The sequence below is a fragment of the Prionailurus bengalensis genome, chromosome E2 (genome assembly GCF_016509475.1).
Source record: "Prionailurus bengalensis isolate Pbe53 chromosome E2, Fcat_Pben_1.1_paternal_pri, whole genome shotgun sequence".
Classification (NCBI taxonomy): domain Eukaryota; kingdom Metazoa; phylum Chordata; class Mammalia; order Carnivora; family Felidae; genus Prionailurus; species Prionailurus bengalensis.
The window spans coordinates 52421798-52431377 of record NC_057352.1 but is presented as its reverse complement, the minus strand read 5'-3'; positions in this window follow the sequence as shown (position 1 = coordinate 52431377).

Sequence of the window (9580 nt, the reverse complement as noted above, 5' to 3'; positions counted from 1 at the left end):
GAGTGCAGGAGGGGCAGAGAGAGAGAGAGAGAGACAGAGCGTGAGTGCAGGAGGGGCAGAGAAAGAGAGAGAGAGAGAGACAGAGGGTGAGTGCAGGAGGGGCAGAGAGAGAGAGGGTGAGTGCAGGAGGGGCAGAGAGAGAGAGAGAGAAACAGAGTGTGAGTGCAGGAGGGGCAGAGAGAGAGAGAGAGAGACAGAGGGTGAGTGCAGGAGGGGCAGAGAGAGAGAGAGAGAGAGAGAGAGAGAGACAGAGGGTGAGTGCAGGAGGGGCAGAGAGAGAGAGACAGAGGGTGAGTGCAGGAGGGGCAGAGAGAGAGAGACAGAGGGTGAGTGCAGGAGGGGCAGAGAGAGAGAGAGAGAGAGAGAGAGAGAGACAGAGCGTGAGTGCAGGAGGGGCAGAGAAAGAGAGAGAGAGAGAGACAGAGGGTGAGTGCAGGAGGGGCAGAGAGAGAGAGGGTGAGTACAGGAGGGGCAGAGAGAGAGAGAGAGAGAAACAGAGTGTGAGTGCAGGAGGGGCAGAGACAGACAGACAGACAGACAGACAGAATCTGAAGCCGGCTCCAGGCTCTGAGCTGTCGGCACAGAACTCGACACAGGGCTCGAACTCACAAACTGCGAGATCATGGCCTAGGCCGAAGTCAGAGGCTTCACTGACTGAGCCACCCGGGCGCCCCCAATCTAGCCATTTTTAAAGAGTACACTCCCATTTTTGTTTCTGTTTGTCATTTGCTTTTTTTTTTTTTTAATTTTTTTTTTTCCCAACGTTTTTATTTATTTTTGGGACAGAGAGAGACAGAGCATGAACAGGGGAGGGGTAGAGAGAGAGGGAGACACAGAATCGGAAACAGGCTCCAGGCTCTGAGCCATCAGCCCAGAGCCCGACGCGGGGCTCGAACTCACGGACCGCGAGATCGTGACCTGGCTGAAGTCGGACGCTTAACCGACTGCGCCACCCAGGCGCCCCTGTCATTTGCTTTTTAAGATGTTCTTCAGTTTGGATTTGTCTGGCATTCCCTCACGAATAAATCCAGGGATGCACATTCTGGCAGGAATATGACAGAAGTGATATTGTGCCCTTCTCGGGAAGCAAATGATGTCAGTTTGTCCGTATTGATGATATTACCTTTGATCACTTGGTTAAGGCATTGCCTGTCAGATTTCTCAACTGTAAAGTTATCATTTTTTACTTTGTAATTAACATGTAATTTGTGGGCAAGTATTTTGAGACTAGATGAATAACCTGATTTTATCAAACTTTCACCAATTAGTTGATTTTATAACACTTCTTTTGTATTAATTAGCATTCAACTGTAGTAATTTTTTATTGGTGGACACATAGATTTTTCAACGTTATTCATGGTTTATAATCCATTACTATCATTATTTATGTTGATGTGCGAATTACCCCATATTTGGGCCCTGGGGGCTCCCTAACCTGCCTTCATTATATTGATGTTTACCATTACTTTCTTTTCTTGGCAAGTGATACAGATTTTCCATTTATAGTAGCAACAGAATTTTTAAAAATTTATATGCTTAAAAGTGAGTCTATTTAGGGGCGCCTGGGTGGCTCAGTCGGTTAAGCATCTGACTTCGGCTCAGGTCATGATCTCACGGTCTGTGAGTTCAAGCCCTGCGTCGGGCTCTGTGCTGACAGCTCAGAGCCTGGAGCCGTTTTGGATTCTGTGTCTCCCTCTCTCTCTGCCCCTCCCCTGTTCATGCTCTGTCTCTCTGTCTCAAAAATAAATAAACGTTAAAAAAAAGTGAGTCTATTTAAAGAACAATATTGATATACTTAATTATATAATATGAATGATACAATTATATGTAATATATGGATATATATAACATATTAAGAAAAATATTAATGATGCTTTGGGTCCAGGTATGACACAATTCACAAAAATGTTGGTATGCGACATTTGAGAAATACTGCTCTCATATCATGCATAGGTTGGCTCTGTTTTTTTGTATTTCAAATATTTGACCGTTGTGTCCCAATTAAGAACTTGCAGTGTTTCCAAAGTGCTTGTATTCTGGCATGCACACTTTGTCTCTTACACTGCCTCTTTTACTTGATGTGCCATACCAATCCTTTGCCAGGCTTTATGTCCTGACTTTCCTTTGGGAAATCGAGAATGTGGCCAGGAAGATGAACTATCCCTGTCACGATCTTACCAAGTTATTCGAAGCCCAGTTCAAAGACCCTCTTTTAATTGGGTAAGGTTCTTTAGTGGATTGTAATAAAAATCAGGTCTGGCTTGCTTGAACTATATATATGGGCTCGCCTACAGAATCCAAGACAAGTCTGAAGATCTAGGCTTGGGGAAAATAGAAACATGGCGGCTTTGGGGGTCTGGGTAGTAGGGAGTCATGGGAGGCTCTTTAGGGTCCCGCCACCAGGGTGATGCGCTCCATTCGCTTTCCTGTGTTTGCGTCTCTTCCTAAACTTCAAATTACTAGAACATCCATTTAGCTTTCCCTGGGTCATGAGTCCCACTTGGCTAGAGGAGGGAAGGGCACCTTGATTTACCAGACCCCTGAAACAACATACAAGGTGGCGTCATTCCCCGCGGGAAAAATCAGGGGCAATTGACAAAACACGTCACAATTACAAGTGCTTATTATGTACGAGGCACTCACTTATACATTTAACATCTATTGACTCATTTAATATACACCCTAACCCGATAACATTTTAATGCTGTCATTCCCCCTTTACAGAGGAGACAACGAAGCAAGAGATTAAACACAGAATTTGTTTAGGGTCGTACAGCTGGTAACCAGATGAGTCAGGAGTCAAACCTAGTACATCTACCTTTAGAGCCCCTGCTTTCTGGCCACTGAGCTGTGAGTAGGGTGCAGTCAATTCTTGGCAGGAAAAGCCTTCATCCACTTCCCCTCCATGGAGACTGTCTTATCCACTGCACAAATGCCACCTCTCCCAATTTTGTACCCTGGAGCCCTATGCATCTCTCCCTTTTATGCTGCTAGCCTTCTCTGGTTGATTGGGTCCATGTCTCACTCTGTCTTCTCGACATTGGGCTTTATGCCAGCAGTGGCCAGGCTGTATTTATCTCTGAATCCTATACAGTACATAAAACAGGTCCATGCACATAGCAAAAGCTTAATAAATATCTGTAGACTGGAATTGAGTCTCCTTGATAATATTTACCTTACTAGAGATAGATAGATAGATAGATAGATAGATAGATAGATAGATAGATAGATAAGAGAGAGAGGGAGAGGGAGAGGGAGAGGGAGAGAGAGAGAGAGAGAGAGAGAGAGAGAGAGATAAGGACAGATTGCTCCTGATTGAGAATGGGAGCTTTTGATATCCTCTTAATTCATCTAGTTAAATACTTGGTTCAATTCGATGGTGGGCTGACTTCCTATCTTGCTAGTTGATTAATCTCAAAGGGTCATTGGGACATCCAGACTTCTGCCCCCAAACAAAGACACTTGTCAGACCATCTCTTAATGTCGGCAGTCCACTGAGCATTAGCTTGGGCTCAGTAAATAGGGATTTATGCTTGTTTCTGCAAAGGATGAAGAGATCACATGTATTGCGATATGTGCATTGGACTGATTCCCTGCTTCTCAGCACAGCTTTTTAATTCATCAGGCTGCTGGGCCTCCTCCTGCTGGCCTTGGATAGAATTCTCCAGAGTCAGAAAAACAGCAATAATTTCTTCTTGCTCCCTGGGCAGGTTTTTGAAAAACTGAGAAGGGCTGGCTTCAGAAGTCATTTTAACTGACACTGGCTTGGCTTCTGGATAATTTTTTCCAACATGTTTAAGTGGTATTGTGCGTTTTCAGTGACTTGGGCATTAGAGAATGCTTCGCTTGATTGCTGGGCCCAAATTCTGGAAACTCAGTTGCTATGTGTAATGTTGGGCATTTTACTTAACTTTTGGGCTTAACCTGGTTATCAGTAAAAGGGGAATCGTATCACTTACTTTATAAGGTTGTTGTAAGTACTTGGCAAGTTAATACGTCAAAAATGCTATTTTCCCCACAGTAGCCTCCAAGATAAGGATTTGTCCCCAAGATAAGCCCCCAAGATAAAGGACAGGTCATTTATTTAGGTCATGTTGGGGCACCTGGGTGGCTCAGTCGGTTAAGCATCAGACTCTTGATTTGGGCTCGGATCGTCATCTCACAGTTCATGAGATCAAGCCCCACGTCAGGCTCTGTGCTGACAGCGTGGTGCCTGCTTGGGATTCTCTCTCTCCTTCTCTCTTCCCCTTCCCTCTTGGTGCTCGTTCTCTCTCTTTTAAAATAAATAAATAAACATTTTTAAAACATAGAAGGTGTTGTCAAGAAGCAGGAGTTGGGGAGTGAGGAGAATGAGATCAGGAAGGAAACACAGCAGTATTCTTAGCAATGCCCTATAAGGGTGTGCTAATGAGTAAGTTACCACTGTGGGCAATTTAGGTTTGACCCCACCAGGGACCTTAGAGATTTTGTGTGGAACATGCCCCAGAAATGATGACACCAAAGAGGAATCTGGGCATTTATCCACTGGCTCCCATCCTCCATGGTGGAGGTGCCCACCCCCGGCGGGTGTTAGCCCCTCCCCACCATAGTAATTGTGGGTTACCTTAGTGCACTTGTGCCCTATGGCACTGGAGCTCACCTGCAGGCCCAGAGGAAGACAGACTAGTCCAAGTGCTTGAAGTGAGATGCTGTCAGCATGCCAGGAACCGTCCACAGCTGCAGGTGAACTCTGGTGCACCAAGACGATATGTCCTGGGGCATCAGTGGTGACTGCCACGGGGACCTAAAACAGTATCTGGTGCCCCGGTACTCCATATTCCGTAGCCGTGGTGGACACCGTTTTAACCGCCCGGCTTCCCTCCCTGTGGGGATCTATCCCTCCGTCGCTTGACTTGCTTCTGGTAGAGCTGTCGATCAGGTTGCCACTCCCACCATGAGCAGGCTTGGGGGTGGGCACATGATCCAGGCTGGCCAATCAGGATGGCCATCCCTCGGCCATTTCCGTGATTGGTTTAGGATAGACATGTGACCCAACTGGATGAATCAGAGCCTTCCTGAGAGGACCTTGAATCCCAGCCGAGCTAGTGGAGGGGAAGGGCCTCTTCCTTGTCGGGAGTCGGGGGGGGGGGGGACGATCGCCTTGCCTGGAGGACGTGAAGGCGCACCTGCTGGCCCCCCATCTTTCCCAGCCGATTAAACGCGGGCAGGCCACCTAACCTCTCTGGAATGTATGGTCCCTATCTGAAAGCAGGACTGATGCCTCCTTTCCAAGGAACCGTTTTGATTCAGTGAGGGTGTGTGTAAAATGCCTGGCAAACAGCAAATCCTCGGTAAATGTTAGTTTTGTTTTGGTGGTTTGCCTTGATTTGATTTCACTCTATGGAGATCTCTGAACGCTAAGCTGGGACGGTTTTATGAAAATGATTCCCGTTTTTTATGCGCGTGTTTATGAGCCTGCCTTGTGGGTCCTACGTTAGCTCTGACTCCGGGCTCTGATGGGTGGCGATTTCCTGTCTGGGGACCTCCCATGGACAAGTGTCCCGCAGTCCTCAGGAAAAGCCTGCATCCCCAGCCCCTCTTGGTCTTCCCACTCCTGGAAGAAAGATGTGTTCTTGCTTTCCCACTCATGCCAGATTAGTAGCTACCTTAATTCATGATCAAACAGACTATGGATCGCCCCTGGGGGACAAACCAGAGAACTACTGTATCAATATGCCCCCGTCCCAACCTGTTCTGCCTCCAGAACTGGACCAAGTATAATGGTGAAGTTTATTTGGGCAAGATATTCCATGGTCCTCTCTTACATGAGAACATTCTCCAACAATCCCTTGATTAAGTAAGCCCTGTGCTTTTAGTACAAAATGCAGAACGCTTGAAGGGACATTTGTGGATTTCCATAATCCAGTCTTGTTAATCTTTTGTCTCTCTCTCGGTGCATGCAATAGGGAAATGGACCATTCTGTGAACCTACCCTGTACTTCCCCACGGATGTGCCCGAAGGTAGTTACTTGTTCTGGAAAGCTTTCCTTACCCGCTCCTGATGGACGTTATTCATCAATAATGGCACTTTTGGGGCGCCTGGGTGGCTCCATTGGTCGAGCATCCAACTCTTGATTTCAGGTCAGATCATGATCCCAGGGTCATGAGATTGAGTCCAACATTGCACTCCATGCTGAGTATGGAGCCTGCTTAAGATTCTCTCTCTCTCTCTGCCCCCTCCCCTGCTTGCACACAAGCACACACTCTCTCTCTAAAATTAAAAAAAAAAAAAAGCACTCTTTACCACTGCCCACATAATCTCTCAGTGCCAAGGCAGGCTTTACGAATCAACTGCCATTTGCATAAGAGATATAATTTGTTTGTTATCGCATCATTAAATTGTAAGCTCTTGGATGGCAGAGGCTATGTATTTCTTATTTTTCCTAAGACACTAAAAATAGTGTGTTGGGAACATGCTAGGTATCTGATTAATGTCTGTTGAATGAACAAAAAACCTTGTTTGAAAGCATTTACCATCTGGCTTCCAGACTGGAACTTGTGGGTCGTGGTTTCAATCTGGTTACACATACATGGTTAAATTTGATCTTCGTAACAATTCTGGGCCATAGACAATATGATTATCCCCATTTTAGTAGGGGGAAGCTCAAATGCCAAGCCATTTGCCCAGATTTGATCCCTGATTTGCAAGACTCTAAGGCTTATGCTCTTAATCACTGACATGCGGGTGCATATGATTGTGATGTGTTGAGGCTTCGGTTGTTCCTGAGTCAGTTGCTGTTTAGGTACCAATTTGAATAACTCAGGGGACGTCTTTATGAGCATCTTTGCTTGGCTGGTTATAGGAGCTCTGCTATTCTGCTCAAGGCAGAGAATGCAAAAACACTTACGTCTTCGACAATCCAGGCTGCTATAACCAAGTATCTTGGACTGGGAGGCTTCTAAACAACAGAAATGTGTTTTGTACAGTCTGGAGTCTGGAAGTCTGAAGTCGGAATAAGTGTGCTAGTGTGGTCAAAGTCCTGGGAGAGCCTTTTTCTGGTTGCAGACTGCCAGTATCTTTATATCCACACACAAGGGAGAGAGAGAGAGCAACGCTCTTGGGACTCTCATTGGGGCAGTAACCTCATTCATGAGGGCTCCACCCTTGTGACCCTACCTAATCCTGATTACCTCCTGAAATCCCACCTCCCAATACCATCACACGGGAGAGAGGGAGAGTTACCACATGAAATTTGGAGTGACACCCACATTCAACCCGTGACTGAATTTCTTCCCCCACAAATACATCTAGAAGTGAAGTATTGAGATCTACATATTCTCTAGTGTTAAAAAACAAAACAAAACGAAACAAAGGAAGCTATTGAGTCTTTCCCAAACATCCCATTCTTTCCTGCGTTAGCAAATGGGAGTAGGGAAAAGAAGCCAAGGTTGATCGTGCTTCCTCTGTGCCAGGCCCTACGCTGTGTGCGTCGCGTGCATTATTCTCCTGAACAACACCCATTCATCTTAAAGACTTCACTCAAGCATCACTTCCCGGGGGTACCCTTTCCTTGACGTCCTCTTCTGTCACAGAGTTGACCCCTCTCTACTTTGTGCTCCCACTTGGCCCCTAACGTGGCCTCTCTGAAGCTGTGTGGTATATACCGGTGTCGATTTCTGCTCATTCTCTAGACCGGCCTGTCCAAAATGGAAGTTGCTATGGGGCGCCTGGGTGGCGCAGTCGGTTAAGCGTCCGACTTCAGCCAGGTCACGATCTCGCGGTCCGTGAGTTCGAGCCCCGCGTCAGGCTCTGGGCTGACGGCTCGGAGCCTGGAGCCTGGTTCCGATTCTGTGTCTCCCTCTCTCTCTGTCCCTCCCCCGTTCATGCTCTGTCTCTGTCTGTCCCAAAAAAATAAATAATAAACGTTGAAAATTATATATATATTTTTACGTTTTTACTGTGACTGTTAGAAAATGTAATCTTGTATGGGGCTTATCTTCATATTTTTCCTAGATAGCACAGTTTCAGACTGTGAATTTCTTGAGGAAAGGTCTGTGTCTTATTTTCTTTCTATTACTAGGACCGGAACAGGCTCATGCACCCAGTAAGCGTTCACTAAAAACCTGTTGAACAAACGTGTGTCTTCGTTTAACGTGGAGCCCCATCTTCTGGTCCCAGTGATGGGACCTGAAATTTGGCAGAAAGACCCCAATGAACTAACTCATCACAGTGGAGGTTGGGGTAGGGGGAGCATTTTGGCTGTCTCCTCTCAGCAGAAGCCATATTCTTCAAGTCAAAAGACCAATTAACAAAACACAAAACAAAACAGAAGGGATGCTGTGAGCTAATGGGACAGCCAGAATGGGGGAGTAGTTAGTAAGCCTGGAATATGGTTGATGGAAAACCTCAAAAACTTCCCCCTCTGACTTCAGAAGAAAGAGCAAATTCCCTGGAAGAGTTCCAGCTGGATCTGTGGGAACTTCCCTGGTCCATATCCCCTCGCTGCTTCCATGTATCCTAATGGCTTCCTGTGGCTGTCCATCTGACAGCATTGTCTGGCCACAGCCACGTGGGTGGTTCACACAAGGGCAAGGTCAAGAGCATCAGGGAATCAACACACGGATGGAAATAGCCCTCTACAATGATGCGTGGAAACTGATGGAGAAATGTGACAACTTGCTCACTTTTCAAATGGGAAAACTGGGGGACCTGTCCACCTCTCCCACAACGGTAACCTGCTCATCAACATACCCTGAACTGGCTTCTTCCCTTTCCTGTTTATATTCCCCTCCCCTCTCCTCCCCCAAGCTGTCCTTCTTGGAATCCTTGTTTCATTGTCTGATTCTGGAGGACCCGAACCAGGGCAGCGGCAATCGAGGTACTTGATGTCTAAGTGAGACCCACACTTTGACCCATCTCATATCCCTCTTCCCGCTGAACCCTGCCTTTACTCTTGGTAATCACCTCCGTGCCCCAACTTTCATGCCACACCACCACACATCCTCGTTCCTTTCCACGGAAATCCAAGATGATCGAGCGGCATCCAAGACCTCCAAACCTGGTACCGACTTCCCATCATGCCATTCTCCTGCTCCACTCCATCCCCATGTGTGCATTTCAGGTACATTCTTCTCTCTACTCCTCAATATGCCCTCAAAAGTCCTTACCTCTTTGCTTCTACACACATTTCCCTACGCCCCCAAACGGCTTTGAAAACCTCCATTACCACCCAAACCTCATTCACGACGCTGAAAGGAATTTTGTTTCCGGCCGCTTGACCTCTTCCCCGTTCTCAGAGTTGTAAGTGAAGATGTGGGTTTTAGTTTAGATTCCAGTTTTTGTTGCTGGAACTGTGTTTACATGTGACAGTGCACCAACACTGGCTAAGTGAGACCACGAGATTTATACGGAGTACATGAACATTAAGTAGGAATATATGAGAAAATTCTTCGAGGAGGCACTTTGAGAGAATTTTACTGACAAGGCGAGTAACTTTCTACTTTGTAAATTCAGGTTTAGGTATGTGGCATTTTATTGACATGGAGCTTAGCTCTGTTTTTTTGGCTTCCTGCTGAGAACACCTTAAACATACTAAAGCCT